Here is an 11,760-nt window from a genome sequence, read left to right as displayed (position 1 = left end):
GCCTCAGCCTCCGAGTAGCCGGAATTACAGTCATGCGCTACCATGCCCGGCTGATTTTTTGATTTATTGTAGAGATGAGGTCTTGCTGCCCAGGCGGGTCTCGAACCCGCGGGCTCAGGCAATCCACTCACCTAAGCCTCCCAAAGGCATGGGATTACAGGCTGAGCCACCGAGCCCGGCTGCTTCTCTCTTTCTTATTTGAAATTATAGCAAGATAACTAAATTGTATTGTCTAATGAGTGCAGCTGTATTTAGAATGATATAATGACTGTAATAATCCTCTTCTTGGAGTGAGTTGCTTCCTTCACTGACCATTGGTCAATCTGGAGTTAATTATAGCCAAATAGCAATCTAAAACCCTAGAGGAAGGGAGGAACATTTCATTAAAGTCTAGCTGGGGATTATTGCTGACAAAAGCACTGTCAATCAGACAATTTTAAAAGAAAGGTGTCCATTCTCATAAACTTCATACCTAAATTAGCTTATACTGAAATCAGAAGGTTTTTCAAAATAGCTTCATTTTAAGAAACTGAGACTGAGGGATAGTTATGTAAATTAGGGTTAAGCTTCTAAAAGTCAATTAAAGCAAAAATACTCTGTAAAAGAGAGATAGTCAAAACACAATTTTTTTCAATGTCATTGTGATAGTGTTCTTTATCCAATTCAGAACTTTTCAGGTCATTCCATTATAACGATATGCCATGATTACCTATTGATTGATTATCATTTTTAAGGTTTAGGATCTGTAAGTGGTTATTATAATCAGGGCATCTTCCCTTTATCTTTGGCATTAAGGTCTTATGATCTTATCAGATACTGAATAATAATAAAAATCCTTGCTGTAAACTGTGGAATATCTGCTTGTAATTTTGTGAGGTGAGAAGCAGGAATGCTGTTGTAACTTGAGAGGGGCATACCTATTTTGTTCACTTGCTAGTATAGTGAGTCCATAGCAAGCCATATAAATTCAAGTGGCATGATTACTAAGAGATTGCTACAAGAAAAAAGATCATAAGAAAGCAATTTACAGTTAACATAAAAGAGACATAATTATTTTGAAAATTAATACATTTTATTTTCAGTTATTTCAAAAAAAATAGACTTATGACTTTATCTGCCATGACACTGGAGGCATCTAAGGTTTGAATTGAAACTTTTTGGAAAGTTTCGAATGGAAAATGTACTCCTGATTCACCTTTTAGTCTTAAAACCTTTCGTTACTGTTTCTGAGAATTTTGATGTGCTGCTTATGTACTTTGAAATGTAAAATAGACTGAAGTGTAAAACAAACCTTAGCCTGTAAGGGAGGTTGCAGTACACAGGCAGAGCAAATCCAATATGGTAGTTGTAAATGAAGCCTTCAGGGCATTTCTGAAGCTTTTTAAAGGGTGATTTTGAAAGAGAGGGTAAGTCCCAAATACCATTTTTCAGTTGGAGGAATTTTAATGGTTTATAACTTAGATTTATTCTTTACTGTCTCTACTTTTTTTCTTTATGGGTTCTGTCTTCATATGGTAAATAATTCACAAATGACCTAGAATGTGTCTTCAATAGTAGATAATAGGATGTTTTTTAGCTTTTAAATTGTTTAGCAATTCCTTTTATTTTACAGACTGAAAAGCATTCACTAAGCTGTAAAATAATTGGTAGGTTGATAATGTTTAGGATCATTTAACTTCTTAAATACATTCAGATATACCCTGTCAATTTTTATTAATATTAATAAAGGTAGCTGGTAAATGGTATGAAACTTGATGAGCCAAACTTCTCTAGTGGACAGAACCAACATCCCATGTCTGTAGTAGAAATTTGGATATAATTTCTTATACCTATTGCTATAGACTGAATTGTATCGCTTCAAAATTTATACTTTGAAGCTCTAAATCCCAGTGTAACTGTATGGGAATAGAAGGTAATTCAGAGGAAATTAGGGAGCTTAATTAAGGCTAAATGAGATCACTGAGGAACAGACCTAATCTGATAAAATTGGTGGCTTTCTAAGAGAAGGAGATTTCCCTCCCTCCCTCCCTCCCTCCCTCCCTGCCTTCCTCCCTCTTTCTGTAATGTGAGGACACAGCAAGAAGGTGGCCATCCTCAAGTCAGAAAGAGACCCCTCATCAGAACTTGATCATCTAGAACCCTGAAGTCCAACTTTCAGCATCCAGAACTATGAGGAAATAATACATTTCTGTCATTTAAGTCTCTCAGTCTATAGTATTATGTTACAGCAACCTGAGCTAATATATACTTATGTATGGGCTTGAGTCATTTTCACTGTTGTTTGCTGAGCTTTGTGGTGGGATATCGAGGACATGACCAAAATAAATACTATGGAAATCACATTACTTACTCAGATCTTTTCATCACAATTCCATTTTACCCAAATTACTGTGATTATTTAAGAAGAAATTACTGATTTATCTTTTTATTTATTTTTTATTTTTTATTTTTTTGAGTTGGAGTCTCACTCGGTTGCCTAGACTGGAGTGCAGTGGCTGCTCCCGGCCACCGCAGCCTCCCCTGCTGGGCTCCGGCGATCCTTCCGCCTCAGCCTTCCGAGTAGCCGGAATTATAGGCATGTGCTACACACCCGCCTGATTTTTTTATTTATTGTAGAGATGAGGTCTCGCTGCCCAGGCGGGTCTCGAACCCGTGGGCTCAGGCAATCCACTCACCTCAGCCTCCCAAAGGCATGGGATTACAGGCTGAGCCACCAAGCCCGGCTACTAATTTATCTTTTTAAATATATGTTACTTTGAATTATCCCTCCCTCTCATCTATAGTGAAAAAAATCTGTGATTAGAAAAAATATTCATGTAAATAAGCCTCCTTAATCAGTGTATGAGAATGGCCAGCAAACTTTCTCTGCAAAGGGCTAGATAAAAGACATTTTCAACTGTGTGAACTACACCATCTTGGTTATCATTATTCAGCTCTGCCATTAGAGCAAAGCAGCCATAGACAACATATACATTAATGAATGTGGTTCAGTTCCAATAAAATTTTATTTACAACGGCCAACAGCTTACCAGAATTGGCCCATGGACTATAGAGTTTCCTGAATCTTGCATTACTTGGTAACCTCTTTTGTTCAATAATATAAAAATTGCAAACACCTTAAAGTCACTTTTGCCGGGCTCGGTGGCTCAGCTTGTAATCCCGCGCCTTTGAGAGGCTGCGGTGAGTGGGTTGCCTGAACCCGCGGGTTCGAGACCCGCCTGGGCAGGCGAGACCTCATGTCTACAATTAAAAAAAAAAAAAAAATTATCCGGGCGTGGTAGCGCGTGCCTGTAATTCCGGCTACTCGGAGGGCTGAAGCTGAAGGATCGCCAGAGCCCAGCAGGTCGAGGCTGTGGTGGCTGGGAGCGGCTACTGCACTCCAGTCTGGGCGACAGAGTGAGACTCCAACTAAAAAAAAAAAAAAGATTTATTTTTCTATGAGAATCAAATGGAACTGACACATTGAAAATAACTAGTACATTTTATTTTTAAAGGCATCAATTTACTCATAAATATGTGCAGAATGCACACAGCAATGGAATTTATATTTGTATTCATAAGCACTAATTAGATACTATGTTTTATATACTATATATGTATACATCAATTTATTAATACATACATTTAAAAACTATATACTAAACATTTGTATATACGTTTATTTATATATAATGATTATATATTAATGTCTTATATGTTGTATATTCATATTCTGTGTAACATATTCACACAAAGACTCTGTGTCAATTCATATAATTTATTTCACATTCTCACCCGATGTGAATAATGTCAGGAACTTGATTTTTTTTTTTTTGGTCAGAATTAGCACATTCATTTTTCTCTGCAACCTCTAATAATACTTCAAATTAAGAAAGAAGATAAAGGGTAATGGCTGATGATAGAGACGTTTGAATGAGGCAATTGGACTTAAATCTCAGATCTATATATCTAATAATAATACGCATTATTTTTATTGATATAATACTGGTTCTCAAAGTACTAAGTTCCTCAAGGCTTATGTTTAAGCCATTGTAGTTCCTGTTTCAGAGCATGGGCTCCAGAAAGGTGGTCCGCACATGATGATAGAGTTATCCCTGAGAAATGCAGGGTGTGTGAACACATAACATGTTTCAGAATCTGTCACATTTTTAAACATAGCAAATGATAAAATTGAGGATCTGTTTCCACAGTGTCAGATTTTGTATATCTGTTGTCAAACATATCAGTCACTGAAGAAACAAGATGACGAGAACTACAAATAAATGATCATAAAAAGAAAATACGCTGATCCTCATTCTTGAATGGTGGTTGATTTATTTTGATTGATATAATGCTGTGTTATAGTTGATATGTTTTCTCACACTGAGCCTAGAGTGACTCTTAAAATGTTGAGTTCAGATGCGACATGTATTACAATAATTATAAAGATATTATTATGAATTTTAAGAAGATGTTAAAACTTGCTGTTATAAGACTTACTTTTTCCTTCAGAAAATAGGGGAATGATGAGTATGCCAGTATAACTCTCTTGCATTTGCTTTTTTCAATCCTTCATTAGAAGAGATTGAAAGGGTTAAAATTACAATGGCTCATGGGAACATGCTCAGCTATACATCACCCATTACATGCACTGAGTTTGGCAAAAGCTTAGGAAATATAGTTTAGACAGTTAATTGCATTGACTTGAAGACCTTAAAATGAACTATTGTCAGTCTAACTTTATTGTGCTTAATTTAAATTTATTAATAGACACCAGGGTCTAATAAATGGAGCAAGAAAACATTTTCTGAGCTCTCAAATTCTAAATGCAGAGAACCTTTATTAATAGTCTAAGTAACAGTAGATTCTGAAGATGCCACTTTCAAAAGAATTTAAGGGAGATCCAGAGAGCAGCAAGTATTCCTACCATGATTTTTTTTTTATCTCTGAACACCATAACAAACTATATAAAAGGTCAGTATGAAGAAGAAAGTCAAAATTATATTTATTAATCTTCTGCTAAGAGAGTATCAACCTTGTTCAACCCCATCATTATCATAATCTCAAGCATCCCAGGGCACCTCTTATCACCTTGAGTCTTTTACACACACACATACATACACACACACACACACACACACACACACACACACACACACACACACATACACACACAATTTCTAATTCTTATTCAAGTTCATTTCTGTTCTAGACTCTTCCATTCTCACTTTGAAACTCCTCTAGCAAATTCTCCTGTATTCCTAACTTTATTTCTGAATGTTTTGTCTACTTTTTAACTTCAACTGAAATCAGCTATATCGTGAGGGCATTTCTTTCCCTGTGGCTCTCTCAAGTGTGGGCAATATTTCTTTCACATCCCACACCATACAAGCCTGCAAGTGGAATAAATGTCATCCTTATTATTGAGAGCTAATTGCAGGTTACTATTTTTCTAAGTCACATTCCTAAACACTCCAGCTACCTGAGTGGATGAAAGTACAGTATGCCTCCTGTTTCCTCATCTAAGTTGAATTCATTTGCTGTTGCCTCCTAGAGTCTGTATTTCACTATGTGATTACTTTTTTTAATTAACAAAAGTATTATGTATTTATTGCTTCTAACATGATGTTTTGAAATATGTATACATTGTGAAATGGTTATTGATCTAATTAACATATATATTACCTCACATGGTTATCATTTTTGTGATAGGAACACTCAAAATGTATTCTCTTAGCAAATGTAACCAATTGTTATTAATTATAGTCACATGTTGTACAATATGTCTTTGAATTTATTTCTCTAACTGAAGTTTTATATCCTTTGACCAGCATGTTCTCAACCTTCTCCCTGCCCCCTCCAATGATATTATTGATGATCCCAAAACTCTAATTTTTCTTCCTGCCACTCTTCTATCATCCTTCTTGGTGGCTTCAGTGTTCACACTGATGATTCCTTCATCATTCTTGAGAGGCTTTAGTCTTCTTAGTTCTGCTGACTTTTGTTGATGCCCCCATTCAGTCTACAGTCATACCCTGGACTTCTTCATTTCCAATAACTGTATCACCTTAAAACATCTTCATTTCAAGCATCCCATTCTCTGCTTGCATGCTCCTATCTCCATACTCTTGTTCTTCCAGTTCTTCTGCTCCAACAATTCTTAACTCTCCTCTTCCCTGGCATCCCCAATTTATTAACCTCATGCATTTTCATGGTCATGACTTCTCTCATATCCTCCAGTACATTTCACCAGGTAAGATGATACAATGTATCATTGCATCATTCATTTGCTTTTATCTTCAATTCTTTTGTCCTTCTCTCTCTCTTTCTCACTGGGGAAAACCTCTACTCTTGCTAAATCCCATTCTATGTCTATTCTTTGCCGAAATTTACTTGATCATGGTATTCACTTTAGAATTATGCCCACACAGATAAGTGAGCCCTTCATGCTGTGTAGCAGTCATTTTATAATCCTGTAATCATTTTGCTCTTCTCCTCTCCAAGACAACAGTCTCATATCTTTTTTTCTTCTTCTCAGACCCCTAGTACACCTTTCTCTTCCTCCTCAGACAATGGCCTGTATACTTATTTTATTTTTAAGGAAGAATGATCAGAAGTGAACTTCCTTCTCTCACCTTCATGGCCCTGTACTCATATACCTTGCCCTCCCTCCTGGTACAATGTATGCGTTTTCTGTACACCCATTTGAAGCCAAATTCACCACAAGTGGTCTTGATTCTGTATCTTCTGGCTGCTTTTAGTACTTTGTTCTTGAAATTATCCTCTGTGTCTTGCATCATCAAGTCTCCTCTTTTTCATTTAAACTATCTTTAAACAAACAAGCTTCAACAAACAGGAAACATTACCTGACCTTGATTCCTTCTCTAGCTGTGACTTCTCTGATTTTATTTATAGCATATTCTTCAGATTGTTTTCTGTACAATCTCCATTCTTTATTTCTCATTGTCACCTTGGGCTCACTTGCCTTTGAGTATTGCCAGTGACTCTAATGGTCAGCTGAGAGACCTGTTTTACTTTGCCTCTCAATAGCATGTGACCACTCCTTCAAAACTTTATTTCCTTAGCTCTAGGAATGCTATACTCACTTCTTCTTACCTCACTGTCTATCCTTTCTAGACTTATTTCCTTAGCTCTAGGAATGCTATACTCACTTCTTCTTACCTCACTGTCTATCCTTTCTAGACTTCTTTCCTTTTCTTTTCTCAGTGTCTATGTGTTTGATATTCCAAGAATCAAATGCCTGTTCTCTTTTTTTCTCTATTGACTCTCTTCCTATTGCTCTTATTTATTACCATGGCTTTGAAAACATCTGTATGCTGATGCTGATGCTTTCATATCTTCATCTCTGACCTTCTGTGAATTCCAGCTTCTTGTTTGATATTTCTGATGTCAAAAACAAATGCAAACATCATAAACACAGAGCTCTTCTTTCCCCCACCAAGTCTACTCTTTTTTCTATCTTTTTCATTTTAGTAAATGGCAATCCCATGGACCAGGCTGCTCAAGTAAAAGAGAATGAGAGTCAACTTTGATTTCTCTCCTCTGTACATATTTTATGTAATCCTGTGTCTTACTAATGATCCCCATTTCTACTGCTACTTCAAGTCACCAAGTCATCATATTTTTCCTTTTGAATTATTGAAACAATCTCCACACTACTCTCTTAAATTACACTCTTGCAACTTTTTCTATTGTTCACTCTCTTATCCAAACAGCAGCAATGAGTAAACCTTCTAAAAATATAAATCATATAACATTAATTTCTTCCTCCATTTGTTTCTGTTGCATTTAGGACAAGTCCTAACATTAGCCTATAAGGCTTTTTAGGATCTGATCTCTCAATCTTCTGTATTCATATGATATTTTAATTCTTATTTGAATATTCTGTTCTCATTTTCCCCTTAGAAACTTCACATTATTTTTCTCTTAGTCTGAAATGCCTTTTGCTAGAGATATACATTGGAGAAATAGGTTTAAATGCCAATTACTATCGGGGGGGGTGGGGGTGGAGAGAGAGAGATAGGAGAGACATAGAGACATTCCCTGATGACTGTATCAACAGTAATTATATATTAAATCTGTCTCCTTGTATTTATTTTTATAGCATTTATTATATTCTATTGTATTATATAAATTTGCTATTTATATTACAATGTCTACTTATTCAATTGAAAGTTATGTAAGGACAGGAATTTTATCTTGTTAATCATGCATAATACTGGTAGTTAAAACAATGACTGACATATATGAGGGAGACCCCCCAAAAAAACACATAATTTATTTATAAAAATTGTGTATTGATCCTTACATGTTTAAACTTCGGTCACCTTCACATACTCTCCATTTGATGCAATACACTTATTGAGATGCTGCTTCTACTGCTCAAAACAGTTTTTAAACTTGTCAATTTTAATGCTTTTTGGTGCTTCTGTCATTTTTGGTTTCACCTCTTCCACATCAGCAGAGTGTTCCCCTTTGAGGACTTTTTTCATCAGGGGAAACAAACAAAAAAAAGGTTGCTTGGGTGAGATCTGATGAATAAGGAGGGTGGGGCACAGGGGTCATGCAGTTTTTGGACAAAAACTACTGAACACACAGTGCAGTTTGGGCAGATGCATTGTCATGATGGAAGAACCAGTCACCTTTTTGCCAAACTTGTGATGTTTCTTCCATAAATGGTAAAGTAACCTTCTCAAAACTTCCAGATTAAAAACTTTAGTTGACTGTTAGATCCAGAGGAACAAATTACGAGTGTATTACAGGGACTTACCCTCCAAAAGATAATTCTGTTTTTTGGGGGGATTACTCCCTTGTAGTAGATGGCTAATGTATTGGATAAGTGAATTACTGAAATAACAGTTTTTTATTCCCCACTGCCCCCAGTTTATTACTTTTTTTCCTCCCTAACAAATTTGGACAACTTTTCAATTAAAGTCAGCAGAACACTATTTTAGAAAAATTAAATCTTATTTGAAGCCCCAATACAGGCAATAGAGTCAGTTAGAACTCTGGTTAATGGGGTGGAGAATTGGTAGGATATCTCTCACTCTACCAATCTTCCAAAGGTGCAAATTGAAGTTGTTTCCTGCTTTATGATAAGAGAAAGATTTTTTTCTAGCCCAAGTATGAAATTTTTTCAAATTAATAGAAAAATTAAAACTATAAACATTATCCAAAGGTTAGTGTAAGAAAAATCTTCAGAGAGTGACTTAGGAGAAACTTTGAAATATTAGATCATGAAGTTGTTTGCAAGAAAGGAATATCTACTTCCTACTGGGAAAATACTAAGCATTTTATCCAGAAAATGGGTCATGTTTCAATTTCTGGAATAATTTGAACCCAAAATTTGATAATATTTTATTTATTTAATAATAAAGTACTTTTGTGCTGTTTATAAATGTATAAGAAAGAAGGATGATTTCTTTATTACAATATTTACATAAGAACATAAATGCCAATGTTTCAAGCTCTATTTATCACCAAGAAACAGGTTTTTTTAAATCATGGAAAACACTATAGTTCTTGGTGAGAAGCTAAAATTTGCCTGCAGAAAGTTCAAATTAAACTCAGTCTATAATTGATGAGACATATAAGCAGCAAAAATAACTTTCATTGGATTTGAGATTATTTCTGCACAAATTTAATTTAAAAAATTATGTCTTCTTATGATCTGTATTAAAGTGTAGTGCCTCTAAAAAATAGATCAGTCTTTAAAAAGAGTAAATTTTCAATGATAAATGACTGACAGATTTCTAGATTCTTTATTGCCTCTGTGTTTCAATTGTCTGTGGTCTATTTTAAAAATGAAGATGAATAGGCTATCAAGAGAGAAAATGGAGCACAATGATTTCAGTTTTAATTTCCCACTCTGCCACTAACTCACTGTTTAATCTGGGGCAAAAATCTCTCTGGACCTCAGTTTCTTAATCTAATAAATGGAGGGTCTTACAATTTGTCACATTCATTTTGTCTAGGATATTGATATATGGTTATCAAACCTTTTGAGTCAGAAAGTGACTTATTGGGTGAATATAGATTAGATATCTATGTTAATTTTTTTATCTGATTAGGCAAGTGTATCTTTTTGTGTATTAGTAAAATAAATTATTTTATAGTGAAAATTTACTTATAGGACAATGTAACAAAAGGTATTTTGTATGATGTTCAAATTTATTAGTATTAAAGTCATTCCCTAGTTTTTGAGACTTTTTCCATGGCAATGTGAAAAACTAGGCATTGATATTAACTACTGTTGGTATGAGTAATTCTTTTGCTCAAAGGAGAGATACATCTTAGATTATGCATACATTTAATTTAATATGTGGGTATAAGCAAAATCAGATTTCACATACTGACAAATAAAAACTCTTGGTGTAAACTGGTGTTTGCTATGTCGATTACCAGTTATGCACCAAGGGAGCTTCCATTTAACAAATAGTGCATATTCCTAAACCTTGGGAGAGTAGTGAGGACTTTGCTATAAGCATATACTTGTAAGTAACTTAAGAAAACCACATTCCTAGTTTATAAAGATTTTAAATAAATCATACTGGAACCAAATAATGAATTGTGTATATTGTTAAGTCACATATTTTATGCGATACAAATTTAAGGAAAAAATTTACTTATTTATAGGTGCTACAATCTTAAAACACTTTGTGTGTTAAGCAATGTTTTCTTGTATCTTCTTACCTAGAGCACGTCACTTCTTTTCTTAAAGAAAATAACTTTCAGTCGAAAAGAAAATAGAATAAAATAATTTCTCTCTTGAGTTATTTTATTTAATGTATGGTTTGAACAAATTGCATACTAATGTGCCCAGAATATTTAGGCAATTTTTAAAAATAAAATATTTTAGCAAATTCTGTTTAGCTAATGCCTTATTATTCTTCTTCTTTTTCTATGCTTTACACTGTATTCAGCTTTACATGGTTTATAAAGCGTTACATAAGGGAAAAATGTAAAAATGAGAGAATGATTTTTAGCCATTTAAAAAATTTTTAAGCGAAGTTTGGTTTTGGATGAGTATTTATCTTTTTAAAAGGTAGACTTCCATGATAATTTTGCTTTTTCAATTTCTCATTAGTTAGGAAATTAATACATACCTAATGCTAATTATAGCAACAATGATAGCTAGCATTCAGTGAGATCTTAACTATATACAAGGCATTTGTAAGTATTTTCTATTCATTAACCATTAACTCCTTTCACTTCAACAGGTGATAAGTTCTAATAGTATCTTCATTTTACAAATGAGGAAACCAAGCCTTGAAGAGGTTGAGTGACTTGTCTAGGTTCACATTTGAAACAAGTGGAAAAGTTAGGGTTTGGAGGCAAGCCATGTGCTCCAGAGCCAGAAGTTGATCCTAATACAATCACAGAAGTTGGTGTTTTCTTTTATACTAGCAACTGGCAGTTTTTATTTATTTATTTATTTTTGAGTTGGAGTCTCACTCCTGTCGCCCAGACTGGAGTGCAGTGGCAAGTTTCCGGTCAGCGCAGCCTCGACCTGTTGGGCTCCAGCAATCCTTCTGTCTCAGCCTTCCAAGTAGCTGGAACTACAGGCGTGCACTACCACACCTGGCTAATTTTTTTGATTTATTGTAGAGATGAGGTCTCACCAAGTTATCCAGACGGGTCTCGAACCCATCGGCTCAGGCAATTCACTCACCTCAGCCTCCAAAGGTGCCGGATTACAGAGTAAGTCACCGAGCCCAGCTGGCAGTTTTAAAATGTACAAAAATAACCAAATCTACCTCA

Source organism: Carlito syrichta, unplaced genomic scaffold (assembly GCF_000164805.1).
Source record: "Carlito syrichta isolate Samal-C Ts95f unplaced genomic scaffold, Tarsius_syrichta-2.0.1 Scaffold288927, whole genome shotgun sequence".
Taxonomy (NCBI): domain Eukaryota; kingdom Metazoa; phylum Chordata; class Mammalia; order Primates; family Tarsiidae; genus Carlito; species Carlito syrichta.
The sequence above is the reverse complement of the archived record's forward strand: the minus strand, read 5'-3'. Positions refer to the sequence as shown.